The 20,815-nt window shown below is 58.9% G+C and overlaps 13 non-coding genes across 13 annotated transcripts; all 13 read right to left on the bottom strand.

The window, feature by feature from the left end:
- Nucleotides 1-863: 863 nt before the first annotated feature.
- On the bottom strand, nucleotides 864-936 carry trnam-cau (transfer RNA methionine (anticodon CAU)). The gene has a single exon. It is a non-coding gene; the product is annotated as a tRNA-Met (tRNA).
- Nucleotides 937-2,508: 1,572 nt separating this feature from the next.
- trnam-cau (transfer RNA methionine (anticodon CAU)) lies at nucleotides 2,509-2,581 on the bottom strand. Its single transcript has one exon. It is a non-coding gene; the product is annotated as a tRNA-Met (tRNA).
- Nucleotides 2,582-4,153: 1,572 nt separating this feature from the next.
- On the bottom strand, nucleotides 4,154-4,226 carry trnam-cau (transfer RNA methionine (anticodon CAU)). The gene has a single exon. It is a non-coding gene; the product is annotated as a tRNA-Met (tRNA).
- Nucleotides 4,227-5,798: 1,572 nt separating this feature from the next.
- Nucleotides 5,799-5,871, bottom strand: trnam-cau (transfer RNA methionine (anticodon CAU)). The gene has a single exon. It is a non-coding gene; the product is annotated as a tRNA-Met (tRNA).
- Nucleotides 5,872-7,443: 1,572 nt separating this feature from the next.
- On the bottom strand, nucleotides 7,444-7,516 carry trnam-cau (transfer RNA methionine (anticodon CAU)). Its single transcript has one exon. It is a non-coding gene; the product is annotated as a tRNA-Met (tRNA).
- A 1,572-nt stretch (nucleotides 7,517-9,088) lies between these two features.
- trnam-cau (transfer RNA methionine (anticodon CAU)) lies at nucleotides 9,089-9,161 on the bottom strand. The gene has a single exon. It is a non-coding gene; the product is annotated as a tRNA-Met (tRNA).
- A 1,572-nt stretch (nucleotides 9,162-10,733) lies between these two features.
- Nucleotides 10,734-10,806, bottom strand: trnam-cau (transfer RNA methionine (anticodon CAU)). The gene has a single exon. It is a non-coding gene; the product is annotated as a tRNA-Met (tRNA).
- Nucleotides 10,807-12,378: 1,572 nt separating this feature from the next.
- trnam-cau (transfer RNA methionine (anticodon CAU)) lies at nucleotides 12,379-12,451 on the bottom strand. Its single transcript has one exon. It is a non-coding gene; the product is annotated as a tRNA-Met (tRNA).
- A 1,572-nt stretch (nucleotides 12,452-14,023) lies between these two features.
- Nucleotides 14,024-14,096, bottom strand: trnam-cau (transfer RNA methionine (anticodon CAU)). The gene has a single exon. It is a non-coding gene; the product is annotated as a tRNA-Met (tRNA).
- Nucleotides 14,097-15,668: 1,572 nt separating this feature from the next.
- On the bottom strand, nucleotides 15,669-15,741 carry trnam-cau (transfer RNA methionine (anticodon CAU)). The gene has a single exon. It is a non-coding gene; the product is annotated as a tRNA-Met (tRNA).
- A 1,572-nt stretch (nucleotides 15,742-17,313) lies between these two features.
- On the bottom strand, nucleotides 17,314-17,386 carry trnam-cau (transfer RNA methionine (anticodon CAU)). Its single transcript has one exon. It is a non-coding gene; the product is annotated as a tRNA-Met (tRNA).
- A 1,572-nt stretch (nucleotides 17,387-18,958) lies between these two features.
- On the bottom strand, nucleotides 18,959-19,031 carry trnam-cau (transfer RNA methionine (anticodon CAU)). The gene has a single exon. It is a non-coding gene; the product is annotated as a tRNA-Met (tRNA).
- Nucleotides 19,032-20,603: 1,572 nt separating this feature from the next.
- On the bottom strand, nucleotides 20,604-20,676 carry trnam-cau (transfer RNA methionine (anticodon CAU)). Its single transcript has one exon. It is a non-coding gene; the product is annotated as a tRNA-Met (tRNA).
- Between the last annotated feature and the right edge of the window lie 139 nt (nucleotides 20,677-20,815).

Genomic DNA, 20,815 nt, shown 5'->3' with positions numbered 1-20,815 from the left:
CGAACGTGGCAGAGGGCTCGCATCTTTCGAGGACGAAGGAATAGCCCTCCTTTCTCGTCGCGGCCCAGCCCGAACACTTGCCCTTCTCCAGAATACGCTCTCTTCTTCGGAGGATTCTGCCTGTCCTCGTTGTGGCACGTCTGCAGTGGCACACCAAGACCAGCAGGCTGCGCCCTGTAGGAACGGTACTTCCAGAGAGTCAGCGCGTGCTCAAAGGTCGAGGGACTCTCCAATCAGTCAGACAGGGATCTCGAGCACTGCCTCAGACTCGCAGTGGCTGTTCACGCCGCTCAGCTCGCTCGCAATCTGCAACGTGCGGCTCAGCGCCGATGCTTTCGGCGGCACCGTGTTTTCCGGAAAGCTTCGGCTACCCGGCTCCTGATTCCGCTCGAACGTGCCGATTGTGCGGCTGAATGCAGCGTGCAATGTCGACGGGAAATTCCCTGCTGCTCTCGGGTCCCCACAGAAAGCCCCTGAGAAACTGATGGGACCAGCCAGTCAACCAGACAGGTGAGGGGAATTAGCTCAAGTGGTAGAGCGCTCGCTTAGCAGGCGAGAGGTAGTGGGATCGATGCCCACATTCTCCACTTTGGTTTTTCCCTCAGGAAGCAAGCTGAAGAGCCCGGAAGCTCGATCTCGAGACAAAAATCCGATCGTGTGCAAGGTCTTTGCTGACGCGCAGGACTGCTGGATGGGTGGGGTCTATATTCTCTGTCTGGAAAGGACAGGCCGCGTGTCGTCAAGACGCCCGACGCGTCGGCAGCCGTTCGCTCTGGTGTGCTCGGATCATATCGGGCATGAAGCAATTTATGTCTGCCGCTGAGAAAATCAAAACACGATAAAAGGCCACCCTCTCTCAAGTTTGCCTTCTCTGAGGATTGAACTCAGGACCTTCAGATTATGAGACTGACGCGCTGCCTACTGCGCTAAGAAGGCACAGCAGAGCCCAGCCAGCAGCCAGAGTAGGCCGGTTTCCTAGGCGCCACTCAACCCCAAACCAAACCTTGTCAGAAACCCGCAGCTCAGGAGAGGGCAGGAGAGCGCCTTCCGATCCACAGTGGCAAAACGTCGCCCGTTACGTGGCAGGCTGCAGCCCGAGCAGGGACACGACCCAACGGCGGCGTCTTGGATCCTCGCGTCCGCAAGTCGGTATGTCCGGCGCGCGGCAGCCAACGATCGGCAAAGCAGTTCACCGCTTTGTAGCGCCGCGCCGCAACGTGCAAAGATCCTTTGCTCAGCACGCAATGCAGGCAAGAATGACGCGCTTCCTTCTACAGAAAGGAGGCCTGGGTTTTCCCAGCGACGCTTTGTCGAAAAGCAGCGCTCTAAACTGCTGGGTTGCGGCTTACGACGTCAGGGTGAAGACGCAAGAGCCCTCCGTTCCTGTCGATGAAAACCGCTGGTGAACTTGGCTTTGCTTTCTCTTCGTAAAATCCGACACGTGCAGGGTGTGCGACTCCCTCAGTCGCACGTGTCGACCAGCACTGCATCCTAGGAGGTCAGCACCGATTCGAAAGCGACACAAGCATCCCGCCGCTCACGCGGGGCTCCCCGGTACTCCCTCAGACATGTGGCGGCTGCCGTCGGCGGCTCGGTTGTCTTGGCGTCTGCGTGTGGCGGCTCGTACCTGACAGCAGGACTTTTCCGAACGTGGCAGAGGGCTCGCATCTTTCGAGGACGAAGGAATAGCCCTCCTTTCTCGTCGCGGCCCAGCCCGAACACTTGCCCTTCTCCAGAGTACGCTCTCTTCTTCGGAGGATTCTGCCTGTCCTCGTTGTGGCACGTCTGCAGTGGCACACCAAGACCAGCAGGCTGCGCCCTGTAGGAACGGTACTTCCAGAGAGTCAGCGCGTGCTCAAAGGTCGAGGGACTCTCCAATCAGTCAGACAGGGATCTCGAGCACTGCCTCAGACTCGCAGTGGCTGTTCACGCCGCTCAGCTCGCTCGCAATCTGCAACGTGCGGCTCAGCGCCGATGCTTTCGGCGGCACCGTGTTTTCCGGAAAGCTTCGGCTACCCGGCTCCTGATTCCGCTCGAACGTGCCGATTGTGCGGCTGAATGCAGCGTGCAATGTCGACGGGAAATTCCCTGCTGCTCTCGGGTCCCCACAGAAAGCCCCTGAGAAACTGATGGGACCAGCCAGTCAACCAGACAGGTGAGGGGAATTAGCTCAAGTGGTAGAGCGCTCGCTTAGCAGGCGAGAGGTAGTGGGATCGATGCCCACATTCTCCACTTTGGTTTTTCCCTCAGGAAGCAAGCTGAAGAGCCCGGAAGCTCGATCTCGAGACAAAAATCCGATCGTGTGCAAGGTCTTTGCTGACGCGCAGGACTGCTGGATGGGTGGGGTCTATATTCTCTGTCTGGAAAGGACAGGCCGCGTGTCGTCAAGACGCCCGACGCGTCGGCAGCCGTTCGCTCTGGTGTGCTCGGATCATATCGGGCATGAAGCAATTTATGTCTGCCGCTGAGAAAATCAAAACACGATAAAAGGCCACCCTCTCTCAAGTTTGCCTTCTCTGAGGATTGAACTCAGGACCTTCAGATTATGAGACTGACGCGCTGCCTACTGCGCTAAGAAGGCACAGCAGAGCCCAGCCAGCAGCCAGAGTAGGCCGGTTTCCTAGGCGCCACTCAACCCCAAACCAAACCTTGTCAGAAACCCGCAGCTCAGGAGAGGGCAGGAGAGCGCCTTCCGATCCACAGTGGCAAAACGTCGCCCGTTACGTGGCAGGCTGCAGCCCGAGCAGGGACACGACCCAACGGCGGCGTCTTGGATCCTCGCGTCCGCAAGTCGGTATGTCCGGCGCGCGGCAGCCAACGATCGGCAAAGCAGTTCACCGCTTTGTAGCGCCGCGCCGCAACGTGCAAAGATCCTTTGCTCAGCACGCAATGCAGGCAAGAATGACGCGCTTCCTTCTACAGAAAGGAGGCCTGGGTTTTCCCAGCGACGCTTTGTCGAAAAGCAGCGCTCTAAACTGCTGGGTTGCGGCTTACGACGTCAGGGTGAAGACGCAAGAGCCCTCCGTTCCTGTCGATGAAAACCGCTCGTGAACTTGGCTTTGCTTTCTCTTCGTAAAATCCGACACGTGCAGGGTGTGCGACTCCCTCAGTCGCACGTGTCGACCAGCACTGCATCCTAGGAGGTCAGCACCGATTCGAAAGCGACACAAGCATCCCGCCGCTCACGCGGGGCTCCCCGGTACTCCCTCAGACATGTGGCGGCTGCCGTCGGCGGCTCGGTTGTCTTGGCGTCTGCGTGTGGCGGCTCGTACCTGGCAGCAGGACTTTTCCGAACGTGGCAGAGGGCTCGCATCTTTCGAGGACGAAGGAATAGCCCTCCTTTCTCGTCGCGGCCCAGCCCGAACACTTGCCCTTCTCCAGAGTACGCTCTCTTCTTCGGAGGATTCTGCCTGTCCTCGTTGTGGCACGTCTGCAGTGGCACACCAAGACCAGCAGGCTGCGCCCTGTAGGAACGGTACTTCCAGAGAGTCAGCGCGTGCTCAAAGGTCGAGGGACTCTCCAATCAGTCAGACAGGGATCTCGAGCACTGCCTCAGACTCGCAGTGGCTGTTCACGCCGCTCAGCTCGCTCGCAATCTGCAACGTGCGGCTCAGCGCCGATGCTTTCGGCGGCACCGTGTTTTCCGGAAAGCTTCGGCTACCCGGCTCCTGATTCCGCTCGAACGTGCCGATTGTGCGGCTGAATGCAGCGTGCAATGTCGACGGGAAATTCCCTGCTGCTCTCGGGTCCCCACAGAAAGCCCCTGAGAAACTGATGGGACCAGCCAGTCAACCAGACAGGTGAGGGGAATTAGCTCAAGTGGTAGAGCGCTCGCTTAGCAGGCGAGAGGTAGTGGGATCGATGCCCACATTCTCCACTTTGGTTTTTCCCTCAGGAAGCAAGCTGAAGAGCCCGGAAGCTCGATCTCGAGACAAAAATCCGATCGTGTGCAAGGTCTTTGCTGACGCGCAGGACTGCTGGATGGGTGGGGTCTATATTCTCTGTCTGGAAAGGACAGGCCGCGTGTCGTCAAGACGCCCGACGCGTCGGCAGCCGTTCGCTCTGGTGTGCTCGGATCATATCGGGCATGAAGCAATTTATGTCTGCCGCTGAGAAAATCAAAACACGATAAAAGGCCACCCTCTCTCAAGTTTGCCTTCTCTGAGGATTGAACTCAGGACCTTCAGATTATGAGACTGACGCGCTGCCTACTGCGCTAAGAAGGCACAGCAGAGCCCAGCCAGCAGCCAGAGTAGGCCGGTTTCCAGGGCGCCACTCAACCCCAAACCAAACCTTGTCAGAAACCCGCAGCTCAGGAGAGGGCAGGAGAGCGCCTTCCGATCCACAGTGGCAAAACGTCGCCCGTTACGTGGCAGGCTGCAGCCCGAGCAGGGACACGACCCAACGGCGGCGTCTTGGATCCTCGCGTCCGCAAGTCGGTATGTCCGGCGCGCGGCAGCCAACGATCGGCAAAGCAGTTCACCGCTTTGTAGCGCCGCGCCGCAACGTGCAAAGATCCTTTGCTCAGCACGCAATGCAGGCAAGAATGACGCGCTTCCTTCTACAGAAAGGAGGCCTGGGTTTTCCCAGCGACGCTTTGTCGAAAAGCAGCGCTCTAAACTGCTGGGTTGCGGCTTACGACGTCAGGGTGAAGACGCAAGAGCCCTCCGTTCCTGTCGATGAAAACCGCTGGTGAACTTGGCTTTGCTTTCTCTTCGTAAAATCCGACACGTGCAGGGTGTGCGACTCCCTCAGTCGCACGTGTCGACCAGCACTGCATCCTAGGAGGTCAGCACCGATTCGAAAGCGACACAAGCATCCCGCCGCTCACGCGGGGCTCCCCGGTACTCCCTCAGACATGTGGCGGCTGCCGTCGGCGGCTCGGTTGTCTTGGCGTCTGCGTGTGGCGGCTCGTACCTGGCAGCAGGACTTTTCCGAACGTGGCAGAGGGCTCGCATCTTTCGAGGACGAAGGAATAGCCCTCCTTTCTCGTCGCGGCCCAGCCCGAACACTTGCCCTTCTCCAGAGTACGCTCTCTTCTTCGGAGGATTCTGCCTGTCCTCGTTGTGGCACGTCTGCAGTGGCACACCAAGACCAGCAGGCTGCGCCCTGTAGGAACGGTACTTCCAGAGAGTCAGCGCGTGCTCAAAGGTCGAGGGACTCTCCAATCAGTCAGACAGGGATCTCGAGCACTGCCTCAGACTCGCAGTGGCTGTTCACGCCGCTCAGCTCGCTCGCAATCTGCAACGTGCGGCTCAGCGCCGATGCTTTCGGCGGCACCGTGTTTTCCGGAAAGCTTCGGCTACCCGGCTCCTGATTCCGCTCGAACGTGCCGATTGTGCGGCTGAATGCAGCGTGCAATGTCGACGGGAAATTCCCTGCTGCTCTCGGGTCCCCACAGAAAGCCCCTGAGAAACTGATGGGACCAGCCAGTCAACCAGACAGGTGAGGGGAATTAGCTCAAGTGGTAGAGCGCTCGGTTAGCAGGCGAGAGGTAGTGGGATCGATGCCCACATTCTCCACTTTGGTTTTTCCCTCAGGAAGCAAGCTGAAGAGCCCGGAAGCTCGATCTCGAGACAAAAATCCGATCGTGTGCAAGGTCTTTGCTGACGCGCAGGACTGCTGGATGGGTGGGGTCTATATTCTCTGTCTGGAAAGGACAGGCCGCGTGTCGTCAAGACGCCCGACGCGTCGGCAGCCGTTCGCTCTGGTGTGCTCGGATCATATCGGGCATGAAGCAATTTATGTCTGCCGCTGAGAAAATCAAAACACGATAAAAGGCCACCCTCTCTCAAGTTTGCCTTCTCTGAGGATTGAACTCAGGACCTTCAGATTATGAGACTGACGCGCTGCCTACTGCGCTAAGAAGGCACAGCAGAGCCCAGCCAGCAGCCAGAGTAGGCCGGTTTCCAGGGCGCCACTCAACCCCAAACCAAACCTTGTCAGAAACCCGCAGCTCAGGAGAGGGCAGGAGAGCGCCTTCCGATCCACAGTGGCAAAACGTCGCCCGTTACGTGGCAGGCTGCAGCCCGAGCAGGGACACGACCCAACGGCGGCGTCTTGGATCCTCGCGTCCGCAAGTCGGTATGTCCGGCGCGCGGCAGCCAACGATCGGCAAAGCAGTTCACCGCTTTGTAGCGCCGCGCCGCAACGTGCAAAGATCCTTTGCTCAGCACGCAATGCAGGCAAGAATGACGCGCTTCCTTCTACAGAAAGGAGGCCTGGGTTTTCCCAGCGACGCTTTGTCGAAAAGCAGCGCTCTAAACTGCTGGGTTGCGGCTTACGACGTCAGGGTGAAGACGCAAGAGCCCTCCGTTCCTGTCGATGAAAACCGCTGGTGAACTTGGCTTTGCTTTCTCTTCGTAAAATCCGACACGTGCAGGGTGTGCGACTCCCTCAGTCGCACGTGTCGACCAGCACTGCATCCTAGGAGGTCAGCACCGATTCGAAAGCGACACAAGCATCCCGCCGCTCACGCGGGGCTCCCCGGTACTCCCTCAGACATGTGGCGGCTGCCGTCGGCGGCTCGGTTGTCTTGGCGTCTGCGTGTGGCGGCTCGTACCTGGCAGCAGGACTTTTCCGAACGTGGCAGAGGGCTCGCATCTTTCGAGGACGAAGGAATAGCCCTCCTTTCTCGTCGCGGCCCAGCCCGAACACTTGCCCTTCTCCAGAGTACGCTCTCTTCTTCGGAGGATTCTGCCTGTCCTCGTTGTGGCACGTCTGCAGTGGCACACCAAGACCAGCAGGCTGCGCCCTGTAGGAACGGTACTTCCAGAGAGTCAGCGCGTGCTCAAAGGTCGAGGGACTCTCCAATCAGTCAGACAGGGATCTCGAGCACTGCCTCAGACTCGCAGTGGCTGTTCACGCCGCTCAGCTCGCTCGCAATCTGCAACGTGCGGCTCAGCGCCGATGCTTTCGGCGGCACCGTGTTTTCCGGAAAGCTTCGGCTACCCGGCTCCTGATTCCGCTCGAACGTGCCGATTGTGCGGCTGAATGCAGCGTGCAATGTCGACGGGAAATTCCCTGCTGCTCTCGGGTCCCCACAGAAAGCCCCTGAGAAACTGATGGGACCAGCCAGTCAACCAGACAGGTGAGGGGAATTAGCTCAAGTGGTAGAGCGCTCGGTTAGCAGGCGAGAGGTAGTGGGATCGATGCCCACATTCTCCACTTTGGTTTTTCCCTCAGGAAGCAAGCTGAAGAGCCCGGAAGCTCGATCTCGAGACAAAAATCCGATCGTGTGCAAGGTCTTTGCTGACGCGCAGGACTGCTGGATGGGTGGGGTCTATATTCTCTGTCTGGAAAGGACAGGCCGCGTGTCGTCAAGACGCCCGACGCGTCGGCAGCCGTTCGCTCTGGTGTGCTCGGATCATATCGGGCATGAAGCAATTTATGTCTGCCGCTGAGAAAATCAAAACACGATAAAAGGCCACCCTCTCTCAAGTTTGCCTTCTCTGAGGATTGAACTCAGGACCTTCAGATTATGAGACTGACGCGCTGCCTACTGCGCTAAGAAGGCACAGCAGAGCCCAGCCAGCAGCCAGAGTAGGCCGGTTTCCCAGGCGCCACTCAACCCCAAACCAAACCTTGTCAGAAACCCGCAGCTCAGGAGAGGGCAGGAGAGCGCCTTCCGATCCACAGTGGCAAAACGTCGCCCGTTACGTGGCAGGCTGCAGCCCGAGCAGGGACACGACCCAACGGCGGCGTCTTGGATCCTCGCGTCCGCAAGTCGGTATGTCCGGCGCGCGGCAGCCAACGATCGGCAAAGCAGTTCACCGCTTTGTAGCGCCGCGCCGCAACGTGCAAAGATCCTTTGCTCAGCACGCAATGCAGGCAAGAATGACGCGCTTCCTTCTACAGAAAGGAGGCCTGGGTTTTCCCAGCGACGCTTTGTCGAAAAGCAGCGCTCTAAACTGCTGGGTTGCGGCTTACGACGTCAGGGTGAAGACGCAAGAGCCCTCCGTTCCTGTCGATGAAAACCGCTGGTGAACTTGGCTTTGCTTTCTCTTCGTAAAATCCGACACGTGCAGGGTGTGCGACTCCCTCAGTCGCACGTGTCGACCAGCACTGCATCCTAGGAGGTCAGCACCGATTCGAAAGCGACACAAGCATCCCGCCGCTCACGCGGGGCTCCCCGGTACTCCCTCAGACATGTGGCGGCTGCCGTCGGCGGCTCGGTTGTCTTGGCGTCTGCGTGTGGCGGCTCGTACCTGGCAGCAGGACTTTTCCGAACGTGGCAGAGGGCTCGCATCTTTCGAGGACGAAGGAATAGCCCTCCTTTCTCGTCGCGGCCCAGCCCGAACACTTGCCCTTCTCCAGAGTACGCTCTCTTCTTCGGAGGATTCTGCCTGTCCTCGTTGTGGCACGTCTGCAGTGGCACACCAAGACCAGCAGGCTGCGCCCTGTAGGAACGGTACTTCCAGAGAGTCAGCGCGTGCTCAAAGGTCGAGGGACTCTCCAATCAGTCAGACAGGGATCTCGAGCACTGCCTCAGACTCGCAGTGGCTGTTCACGCCGCTCAGCTCGCTCGCAATCTGCAACGTGCGGCTCAGCGCCGATGCTTTCGGCGGCACCGTGTTTTCCGGAAAGCTTCGGCTACCCGGCTCCTGATTCCGCTCGAACGTGCCGATTGTGCGGCTGAATGCAGCGTGCAATGTCGACGGGAAATTCCCTGCTGCTCTCGGGTCCCCACAGAAAGCCCCTGAGAAACTGATGGGACCAGCCAGTCAACCAGACAGGTGAGGGGAATTAGCTCAAGTGGTAGAGCGCTCGCTTAGCAGGCGAGAGGTAGTGGGATCGATGCCCACATTCTCCACTTTGGTTTTTCCCTCAGGAAGCAAGCTGAAGAGCCCGGAAGCTCGATCTCGAGACAAAAATCCGATCGTGTGCAAGGTCTTTGCTGACGCGCAGGACTGCTGGATGGGTGGGGTCTATATTCTCTGTCTGGAAAGGACAGGCCGCGTGTCGTCAGGACGCCCGACGCGTCGGCAGCCGTTCGCTCTGGTGTGCTTGGATCATATCGGGCATGAAGCAATTTATGTCTGCCGCTGAGAAAATCAAAACACGATAAAAGGCCACCCTCTCTCAAGTTTGCCTTCTCTGAGGATTGAACTCAGGACCTTCAGATTATGAGACTGACGCGCTGCCTACTGCGCTAAGAAGGCACAGCAGAGCCCAGCCAGCAGCCAGAGTAGGCCGGTTTCCCAGGCGCCACTCAACCCCAAACCAAACCTTGTCAGAAACCCGCAGCTCAGGAGAGGGCAGGAGAGCGCCTTCCGATCCACAGTGGCAAAACGTCGCCCGTTACGTGGCAGGCTGCAGCCCGAGCAGGGACACGACCCAACGGCGGCGTCTTGGATCCTCGCGTCCGCAAGTCGGTATGTCCGGCGCGCGGCAGCCAACGATCGGCAAAGCAGTTCACCGCTTTGTAGCGCCGCGCCGCAACGTGCAAAGATCCTTTGCTCAGCACGCAATGCAGGCAAGAATGACGCGCTTCCTTCTACAGAAAGGAGGCCTGGGTTTTCCCAGCGACGCTTTGTCGAAAAGCAGCGCTCTAAACTGCTGGGTTGCGGCTTACGACGTCAGGGTGAAGACGCAAGAGCCCTCCGTTCCTGTCGATGAAAACCGCTGGTGAACTTGGCTTTGCTTTCTCTTCGTAAAATCCGACACGTGCAGGGTGTGCGACTCCCTCAGTCGCACGTGTCGACCAGCACTGCATCCTAGGAGGTCAGCACCGATTCGAAAGCGACACAAGCATCCCGCCGCTCACGCGGGGCTCCCCGGTACTCCCTCAGACATGTGGCGGCTGCCGTCGGCGGCTCGGTTGTCTTGGCGTCTGCGTGTGGCGGCTCGTACCTGGCAGCAGGACTTTTCCGAACGTGGCAGAGGGCTCGCATCTTTCGAGGACGAAGGAATAGCCCTCCTTTCTCGTCGCGGCCCAGCCCGAACACTTGCCCTTCTCCAGAGTACGCTCTCTTCTTCGGAGGATTCTGCCTGTCCTCGTTGTGGCACGTCTGCAGTGGCACACCAAGACCAGCAGGCTGCGCCCTGTAGGAACGGTACTTCCAGAGAGTCAGCGCGTGCTCAAAGGTCGAGGGACTCTCCAATCAGTCAGACAGGGATCTCGAGCACTGCCTCAGACTCGCAGTGGCTGTTCACGCCGCTCAGCTCGCTCGCAATCTGCAACGTGCGGCTCAGCGCCGATGCTTTCGGCGGCACCGTGTTTTCCGGAAAGCTTCGGCTACCCGGCTCCTGATTCCGCTCGAACGTGCCGATTGTGCGGCTGAATGCAGCGTGCAATGTCGACGGGAAATTCCCTGCTGCTCTCGGGTCCCCACAGAAAGCCCCTGAGAAACTGATGGGACCAGCCAGTCAACCAGACAGGTGAGGGGAATTAGCTCAAGTGGTAGAGCGCTCGGTTAGCAGGCGAGAGGTAGTGGGATCGATGCCCACATTCTCCACTTTGGTTTTTCCCTCAGGAAGCAAGCTGAAGAGCCCGGAAGCTCGATCTCGAGACAAAAATCCGATCGTGTGCAAGGTCTTTGCTGACGCGCAGGACTGCTGGATGGGTGGGGTCTATATTCTCTGTCTGGAAAGGACAGGCCGCGTGTCGTCAAGACGCCCGACGCGTCGGCAGCCGTTCGCTCTGGTGTGCTCGGATCATATCGGGCATGAAGCAATTTATGTCTGCCGCTGAGAAAATCAAAACACGATAAAAGGCCACCCTCTCTCAAGTTTGCCTTCTCTGAGGATTGAACTCAGGACCTTCAGATTATGAGACTGACGCGCTGCCTACTGCGCTAAGAAGGCACAGCAGAGCCCAGCCAGCAGCCAGAGTAGGCCGGTTTCCCAGGCGCCACTCAACCCCAAACCAAACCTTGTCAGAAACCCGCAGCTCAGGAGAGGGCAGGAGAGCGCCTTCCGATCCACAGTGGCAAAACGTCGCCCGTTACGTGGCAGGCTGCAGCCCGAGCAGGGACACGACCCAACGGCGGCGTCTTGGATCCTCGCGTCCGCAAGTCGGTATGTCCGGCGCGCGGCAGCCAACGATCGGCAAAGCAGTTCACCGCTTTGTAGCGCCGCGCCGCAACGTGCAAAGATCCTTTGCTCAGCACGCAATGCAGGCAAGAATGACGCGCTTCCTTCTACAGAAAGGAGGCCTGGGTTTTCCCAGCGACGCTTTGTCGAAAAGCAGCGCTCTAAACTGCTGGGTTGCGGCTTACGACGTCAGGGTGAAGACGCAAGAGCCCTCCGTTCCTGTCGATGAAAACCGCTGGTGAACTTGGCTTTGCTTTCTCTTCGTAAAATCCGACACGTGCAGGGTGTGCGACTCCCTCAGTCGCACGTGTCGACCAGCACTGCATCCTAGGAGGTCAGCACCGATTCGAAAGCGACACAAGCATCCCGCCGCTCACGCGGGGCTCCCCGGTACTCCCTCAGACATGTGGCGGCTGCCGTCGGCGGCTCGGTTGTCTTGGCGTCTGCGTGTGGCGGCTCGTACCTGGCAGCAGGACTTTTCCGAACGTGGCAGAGGGCTCGCATCTTTCGAGGACGAAGGAATAGCCCTCCTTTCTCGTCGCGGCCCAGCCCGAACACTTGCCCTTCTCCAGAGTACGCTCTCTTCTTCGGAGGATTCTGCCTGTCCTCGTTGTGGCACGTCTGCAGTGGCACACCAAGACCAGCAGGCTGCGCCCTGTAGGAACGGTACTTCCAGAGAGTCAGCGCGTGCTCAAAGGTCGAAGGACTCTCCAATCAGTCAGACAGGGATCTCGAGCACTGCCTCAGACTCGCAGTGGCTGTTCACGCCGCTCAGCTCGCTCGCAATCTGCAACGTGCGGCTCAGCGCCGATGCTTTCGGCGGCACCGTGTTTTCCGGAAAGCTTCGGCTACCCGGCTCCTGATTCCGCTCGAACGTGCCGATTGTGCGGCTGAATGCAGCGTGCAATGTCGACGGGAAATTCCCTGCTGCTCTCGGGTCCCCACAGAAAGCCCCTGAGAAACTGATGGGACCAGCCAGTCAACCAGACAGGTGAGGGGAATTAGCTCAAGTGGTAGAGCGCTCGCTTAGCAGGCGAGAGGTAGTGGGATCGATGCCCACATTCTCCACTTTGGTTTTTCCCTCAGGAAGCAAGCTGAAGAGCCCGGAAGCTCGATCTCGAGACAAAAATCCGATCGTGTGCAAGGTCTTTGCTGACGCGCAGGACTGCTGGATGGGTGGGGTCTATATTCTCTGTCTGGAAAGGACAGGCCGCGTGTCGTCAGGACGCCCGACGCGTCGGCAGCCGTTCGCTCTGGTGTGCTTGGATCATATCGGGCATGAAGCAATTTATGTCTGCCGCTGAGAAAATCAAAACACGATAAAAGGCCACCCTCTCTCAAGTTTGCCTTCTCTGAGGATTGAACTCAGGACCTTCAGATTATGAGACTGACGCGCTGCCTACTGCGCTAAGAAGGCACAGCAGAGCCCAGCCAGCAGCCAGAGTAGGCCGGTTTCCCAGGCGCCACTCAACCCCAAACCAAACCTTGTCAGAAACCCGCAGCTCAGGAGAGGGCAGGAGAGCGCCTTCTGATCCACAGTGGCAAAACGTCGCCCGTTACGTGGCAGGCTGCAGCCCGAGCAGGGACACGACCCAACGGCGGCGTCTTGGATCCTCGCGTCCGCAAGTCGGTATGTCCGGCGCGCGGCAGCCAACGATCGGCAAAGCAGTTCACCGCTTTGTAGCGCCGCGCCGCAACGTGCAAAGATCCTTTGCTCAGCACGCAATGCAGGCAAGAATGACGCGCTTCCTTCTACAGAAAGGAGGCCTGGGTTTTCCCAGCGACGCTTTGTCGAAAAGCAGCGCTCTAAACTGCTGGGTTGCGGCTTACGACGTCAGGGTGAAGACGCAAGAGCCCTCCGTTCCTGTCGATGAAAACCGCTGGTGAACTTGGCTTTGCTTTCTCTTCGTAAAATCCGACACGTGCAGGGTGTGCGACTCCCTCAGTCGCACGTGTCGACCAGCACTGCATCCTAGGAGGTCAGCACCGATTCGAAAGCGACACAAGCATCCCGCCGCTCACGCGGGGCTCCCCGGTACTCCCTCAGACATGTGGCGGCTGCCGTCGGCGGCTCGGTTGTCTTGGCGTCTGCGTGTGGCGGCTCGTACCTGGCAGCAGGACTTTTCCGAACGTGGCAGAGGGCTCGCATCTTTCGAGGACGAAGGAATAGCCCTCCTTTCTCGTCGCGGCCCAGCCCGAACACTTGCCCTTCTCCAGAGTACGCTCTCTTCTTCGGAGGATTCTGCCTGTCCTCGTTGTGGCACGTCTGCAGTGGCACACCAAGACCAGCAGGCTGCGCCCTGTAGGAACGGTACTTCCAGAGAGTCAGCGCGTGCTCAAAGGTCGAGGGACTCTCCAATCAGTCAGACAGGGATCTCGAGCACTGCCTCAGACTCGCAGTGGCTGTTCACGCCGCTCAGCTCGCTCGCAATCTGCAACGTGCGGCTCAGCGCCGATGCTTTCGGCGGCACCGTGTTTTCCGGAAAGCTTCGGCTACCCGGCTCCTGATTCCGCTCGAACGTGCCGATTGTGCGGCTGAATGCAGCGTGCAATGTCGACGGGAAATTCCCTGCTGCTCTCGGGTCCCCACAGAAAGCCCCTGAGAAACTGATGGGACCAGCCAGTCAACCAGACAGGTGAGGGGAATTAGCTCAAGTGGTAGAGCGCTCGCTTAGCAGGCGAGAGGTAGTGGGATCGATGCCCACATTCTCCACTTTGGTTTTTCCCTCAGGAAGCAAGCTGAAGAGCCCGGAAGCTCGATCTCGAGACAAAAATCCGATCGTGTGCAAGGTCTTTGCTGACGCGCAGGACTGCTGGATGGGTGGGGTCTATATTCTCTGTCTGGAAAGGACAGGCCGCGTGTCGTCAAGACGCCCGACGCGTCGGCAGCCGTTCGCTCTGGTGTGCTCGGATCATATCGGGCATGAAGCAATTTATGTCTGCCGCTGAGAAAATCAAAACACGATAAAAGGCCACCCTCTCTCAAGTTTGCCTTCTCTGAGGATTGAACTCAGGACCTTCAGATTATGAGACTGACGCGCTGCCTACTGCGCTAAGAAGGCACAGCAGAGCCCAGCCAGCAGCCAGAGTAGGCCGGTTTCCCGGTCGCCACTCAACCCCAAACCAAACCTTGTCAGAAACCCGCAGCTCAGGAGAGGGCAGGAGAGCGCCTTCCGATCCACAGTGGCAAAACGTCGCCCGTTACGTGGCAGGCTGCAGCCCGAGCAGGGACACGACCCAACGGCGGCGTCTTGGATCCTCGCGTCCGCAAGTCGGTATGTCCGGCGCGCGGCAGCCAACGATCGGCAAAGCAGTTCACCGCTTTGTAGCGCCGCGCCGCAACGTGCAAAGATCCTTTGCTCAGCACGCAATGCAGGCAAGAATGACGCGCTTCCTTCTACAGAAAGGAGGCCTGGGTTTTCCCAGCGACGCTTTGTCGAAAAGCAGCGCTCTAAACTGCTGGGTTGCGGCTTACGACGTCAGGGTGAAGACGCAAGAGCCCTCCGTTCCTGTCGATGAAAACCGCTGGTGAACTTGGCTTTGCTTTCTCTTCGTAAAATCCGACACGTGCAGGGTGTGCGACTCCCTCAGTCGCACGTGTCGACCAGCACTGCATCCTAGGAGGTCAGCACCGATTCGAAAGCGACACAAGCATCCCGCCGCTCACGCGGGGCTCCCCGGTACTCCCTCAGACATGTGGCGGCTGCCGTCGGCGGCTCGGTTGTCTTGGCGTCTGCGTGTGGCGGCTCGTACCTGGCAGCAGGACTTTTCCGAACGTGGCAGAGGGCTCGCATCTTTCGAGGACGAAGGAATAGCCCTCCTTTCTCGTCGCGGCCCAGCCCGAACACTTGCCCTTCTCCAGAGTACGCTCTCTTCTTCGGAGGATTCTGCCTGTCCTCGTTGTGGCACGTCTGCAGTGGCACACCAAGACCAGCAGGCTGCGCCCTGTAGGAACGGTACTTCCAGAGAGTCAGCGCGTGCTCAAAGGTCGAGGGACTCTCCAATCAGTCAGACAGGGATCTCGAGCACTGCCTCAGACTCGCAGTGGCTGTTCACGCCGCTCAGCTCGCTCGCAATCTGCAACGTGCGGCTCAGCGCCGATGCTTTCGGCGGCACCGTGTTTTCCGGAAAGCTTCGGCTACCCGGCTCCTGATTCCGCTCGAACGTGCCGATTGTGCGGCTGAATGCAGCGTGCAATGTCGACGGGAAATTCCCTGCTGCTCTCGGGTCCCCACAGAAAGCCCCTGAGAAACTGATGGGACCAGCCAGTCAACCAGACAGGTGAGGGGAATTAGCTCAAGTGGTAGAGCGCTCGCTTAGCAGGCGAGAGGTAGTGGGATCGATGCCCACATTCTCCACTTTGGTTTTTCCCTCAGGAAGCAAGCTGAAGAGCCCGGAAGCTCGATCTCGAGACAAAAATCCGATCGTGTGCAAGGTCTTTGCTGACGCGCAGGACTGCTGGATGGGTGGGGTCTATATTCTCTGTCTGGAAAGGACAGGCCGCGTGTCGTCAAGACGCCCGACGCGTCGGCAGCCGTTCGCTCTGGTGTGCTCGGATCATATCGGGCATGAAGCAATTTATGTCTGCCGCTGAGAAAATCAAAACACGATAAAAGGCCACCCTCTCTCAAGTTTGCCTTCTCTGAGGATTGAACTCAGGACCTTCAGATTATGAGACTGACGCGCTGCCTACTGCGCTAAGAAGGCACAGCAGAGCCCAGCCAGCAGCCAGAGTAGGCCGGTTTCCCGGTCGCCACTCAACCCCAAACCAAACCTTGTCAGAAACCCGCAGCTCAGGAGAGGGCAGGAGAGCGCCTTCCGATCCACAGTGGCAAAACGTCGCCCGTTACGTGGCAGGCTGCAGCCCGAGCAGGGACACGACCCAACGGCGGCGTCTTGGATCCTCGCGTCCGCAAGTCGGTATGTCCGGCGCGCGGCAGCCAACGATCGGCAAAGCAGTTCACCGCTTTGTAGCGCCGCGCCGCAACGTGCAAAGATCCTTTGCTCAGCACGCAATGCAGGCAAGAATGACGCGCTTCCTTCTACAGAAAGGAGGCCTGGGTTTTCCCAGCGACGCTTTGTCGAAAAGCAGCGCTCTAAACTGCTGGGTTGCGGCTTACGACGTCAGGGTGAAGACGCAAGAGCCCTCCGTTCCTGTCGATGAAAACCGCTGGTGAACTTGGCTTTGCTTTCTCTTCGTAAAATCCGACACGTGCAGGGTGTGCGACTCCCTCAGTCGCACGTGTCGACCAGCACTGCATCCTAGGAGGTCAGCACCGATTCGAAAGCGACACAAGCATCCCGCCGCTCACGCGGGGCTCCCCGGTACTCCCTCAGACATGTGGCGGCTGCCGTCGGCGGCTCGGTTGTCTTGGCGTCTGCGTGTGGCGGCTCGTACCTGGCAGCAGGACTTTTCCGAACGTGGCAGAGGGCTCGCATCTTTCGAGGACGAAGGAATAGCCCTCCTTTCTCGTCGCGGCCCAGCCCGAACACTTGCCCTTCTCCAGAGTACGCTCTCTTCTTCGGAGGATTCTGCCTGTCCTCGTTGTGGCACGTCTGCAGTGGCACACCAAGACCAGCAGGCTGCGCCCTGTAGGAACGGTACTTCCAGAGAGTCAGCGCGTGCTCAAAGGTCGAGGGACTCTCCAATCAGTCAGACAGGGATCTCGAGCACTGCCTCAGACTCGCAGTGGCTGTTCACGCCGCTCAGCTCGCTCGCAATCTGCAACGTGCGGCTCAGCGCCGATGCTTTCGGCGGCACCGTGTTTTCCGGAAAGCTTCGGCTACCCGGCTCCTGATTCCGCTCGAACGTGCCGATTGTGCGGCTGAATGCAGCGTGCAATGTCGACGGGAAATTCCCTGCTGCTCTCGGGTCCCCACAGAAAGCCCCTGAGAAACTGATGGGACCAGCCAGTCAACCAGACAGGTGAGGGGAATTAGCTCAAGTGGTAGAGCGCTCGCTTAGCAGGCGAGAGGTAGTGGGATCGATGCCCACATTCTCCACTTTGGTTTTTCCCTCAGGAAGCAAGCTGAAGAGCCCGGAAGCTCGATCTCGAGACAAAAATCCGATCGTGTGCAAGGTCTTTGCTGACGCGCAGGACTGCTGGATGGGTGGGGTCTATATTCTCTGTCTGGAAAGGACAGGCCGCGTGTCGTCAAGACGCCCGACGCGTCGGCAGCCGTTCGCTCTGGTGTGCTCGGATCATATCGGGCATGAAGCAATTTATGTCTGCCGCTGAGAAAATCAAAACACGATAAAAGGCCACCCTCTCTCAAGTTTGCCTTCTCTGAGGATTGAACTCAGGACCTTCAGATTATGAGACTGACGCGCTGCCTACTGCGCTAAGAAGGCACAGCAGAGCCCAGCCAGCAGCCAGAGTAGGCCGGTTTCCCGGTCGCCACTCAACCCCAAACCAAACCTTGTCAGAAACCCGCAGCTCAGGAGAGGGCAGGAGAGCGCCTTCCGATCCACAGTGGCAAAACGTCGCCCGTTACGTGGCAGGCTGCAGCCCGAGCAGGGACACGACCCAACGGCGGCGTCTTGGATCCTCGCGTCCGCAAGTCGGTATGTCCGGCGCGCGGCAGCCAACGATCGGCAAAGCAGTTCACCGCTTTGTAGCGCCGCGCCGCAACGTGCAAAGATCCTTTGCTCAGCACGCAATGCAGGCAAGAATGACGCGCTTCCTTCTACAGAAAGGAGGCCTGGGTTTTCCCAGCGACGCTTTGTCGAAAAGCAGCGCTCTAAACTGCTGGGTTGCGGCTTACGACGTCAGGGTGAAGACGCAAGAGCCCTCCGTTCCTGTCGATGAAAACCGCTGGTGAACTTGGCTTTGCTTTCTCTTCGTAAAATCCGACACGTGCAGGGTGTGCGACTCCCTCAGTCGCACGTGTCGACCAGCACTGCATCCTAGGAGGTCAGCACCGATTCGAAAGCGACACAAGCATCCCGCCGCTCACGCGGGGCTCCCCGGTACTCCCTCAGACATGTGGCGGCTGCCGTCGGCGGCTCGGTTGTCTTGGCGTCTGCGTGTGGCGGCTCGTACCTGGCAGCAGGACTTTTCCGAACGTGGCAGAGGGCTCGCATCTTTCGAGGACGAAGGAATAGCCCTCCTTTCTCGTCGCGGCCCAGCCCGAACACTTGCCCTTCTCCAGAGTACGCTCTCTTCTTCGGAGGATTCTGCCTGTCCTCGTTGTGGCACGTCTGCAGTGGCACACCAAGACCAGCAGGCTGCGCCCTGTAGGAACGGTACTTCCAGAGAGTCAGCGCGTGCTCAAAGGTCGAGGGACTCTCCAATCAGTCAGACAGGGATCTCGAGCACTGCCTCAGACTCGCAGTGGCTGTTCACGCCGCTCAGCTCGCTCGCAATCTGCAACGTGCGGCTCAGCGCCGATGCTTTCGGCGGCACCGTGTTTTCCGGAAAGCTTCGGCTACCCGGCTCCTGATTCCGCTCGAACGTGCCGATTGTGCGGCTGAATGCAGCGTGCAATGTCGACGGGAAATTCCCTGCTGCTCTCGGGTCCCCACAGAAAGCCCCTGAGAAACTGATGGGACCAGCCAGTCAACCAGACAGGTGAGGGGAATTAGCTCAAGTGGTAGAGCGCTCGCTTAGCAGGCGAGAGGTAGTGGGATCGATGCCCACATTCTCCACTTTGGTTTTTCCCTCAGGAAGCAAGCTGAAGAGCCCGGAAGCTCGATCTCGAGACAAAAATCCGATCGTGTGCAAGGTCTTTGCTGACGCGCAGGACTGCTGGATGGGTGGGGTCTATATTCTCTGTCTGGAAAGGACAGGCCGCGTGTCGTCAGGACGCCCGACGCGTCGGCAGCCGTTCGCTCTGGTGTGCTCGGATCATATCGGGCATGAAGCAATTTATGTCTGCCGCTGAGAAAATCAAAACACGATAAAAGGCCACCCTCTCTCAAGTTTGCCTTCTCTGAGGATTGAACTCAGGACCTTCAGATTATGAGACTGACGCGCTGCCTACTGCGCTAAGAAGGCACAGCAGAGCCCAGCCAGCAGCCAGAGTAGGCCGGTTTCCCAGGCGCCACTCAACCCCAAACCAAACCTTGTCAGAAACCCGCAGCTCAGGAGAGGGCAGGAGAGCGCCTTCCGATCCACAGTGGCAAAACGTCGCCCGTTACGTGGCAGGCTGCAGCCCGAGCAGGGACACGACCCAACGGCGGCGTCTTGGATCCTCGCGTCCGCAAGTCGGTATGTCCGGCGCGCGGCAGCCAACGATCGGCAAAGCAGTTCACCGCTTTGTAGCGCCGCGCCGCAACGTGCAAAGATCCTTTGCTCAGCACGCAATGCAGGCAAGAATGACGCGCTTCCTTCTACAGAAAGGAGGCCTGGGTTTTCCCAGCGACGCTTTGTCGAAAAGCAGCGCTCTAAACTGCTGGGTTGCGGCTTACGACGTCAGGGTGAAGACGCAAGAGCCCTCCGTTCCTGTCGATGAAAACCGCTGGTGAACTTGGCTTTGCTTTCTCTTCGTAAAATCCGACACGTGCAGGGTGTGCGACTCCCTCAGTCGCACGTGTCGACCAGCACTGCATCCTAGGAGGTCAGCACCGATTCGAAAGCGACACAAGCATCCCGCCGCTCACGCGGGGCTCCCCGGTACTCCCTCAGACATGTGGCGGCTGCCGTCGGCGGCTCGGTTGTCTTGGCGTCTGCGTGTGGCGGCTCGTACCTGGCAGCAGGACTTTTCCGAACGTGGCAGAGGGCTCGCATCTTTCGAGGACGAAGGAATAGCCCTCCTTTCTCGTCGCGGCCCAGCCCGAACACTTGCCCTTCTCCAGAGTACGCTCTCTTCTTCGGAGGATTCTGCCTGTCCTCGTTGTGGCACGTCTGCAGTGGCACACCAAGACCAGCAGGCTGCGCCCTGTAGGAACGGTACTTCCAGAGAGTCAGCGCGTGCTCAAAGGTCGAGGGACTCTCCAATCAGTCAGACAGGGATCTCGAGCACTGCCTCAGACTCGCAGTGGCTGTTCACGCCGCTCAGCTCGCTCGCAATCTGCAACGTGCGGCTCAGCGCCGATGCTTTCGGCGGCACCGTGTTTTCCGGAAAGCTTCGGCTACCCGGCTCCTGATTCCGCTCGAACGTGCCGATTGTGCGGCTGAATGCAGCGTGCAATGTCGACGGGAAATTCCCTGCTGCTCTCGGGTCCCCACAGAAAGCCCCTGAGAAACTGATGGGACCAGCCAGTCAACCAGACAGGTGAGGGGAATTAGCTCAAGTGGTAGAGCGCTCGCTTAGCAGGCGAGAGGTAGTGGGATCGATGCCCACATTCTCCACTTTGGTTTTTCCCTCAGGAAGCAAGCTGAAGAGCCCGGAAGCTCGATCTCGAGACAAAAATCCGATCGTGTGCAAGGTCTTTGCTGACGCGCAGGACTGCTGGATGGGTGGGGTCTATATTCTCTGTCTGGAAAGGACAGGCCGCGTGTCGTCAAGACGCCCGACGCGTCGGCAGCCGTTCGCTCTGGTGTGCTCGGATCATATCGGGCATGAAGCAATTTATGTCTGCCGCTGAGAAAATCAAAACACGATAAAAGGCCACCCTCTCTCAAGTTTGCCTTCTCTGAGGATTGAACTCAGGACCTTCAGATTATGAGACTGACGCGCTGCCTACTGCGCTAAGAAGGCACAGCAGAGCCCAGCCAGCAGCCAGAGTAGGCCGGTTTCCCGGGCGCCACTCAACCCCAAACCAAACCTTGTCAGAAACCCGCAGCTCAGGAGAGGGCAGGAGAGCGCCTTCCGATCCACAGTGGCAAAACGTCGCCCG

This window comes from Stegostoma tigrinum, chromosome 5 (genome assembly GCF_030684315.1).
Source record: "Stegostoma tigrinum isolate sSteTig4 chromosome 5, sSteTig4.hap1, whole genome shotgun sequence".
NCBI classification, from domain to species: Eukaryota; Metazoa; Chordata; class Chondrichthyes; order Orectolobiformes; family Stegostomatidae; genus Stegostoma; species Stegostoma tigrinum.
This window is presented reverse-complemented; position numbering and strand designations above follow the sequence as displayed.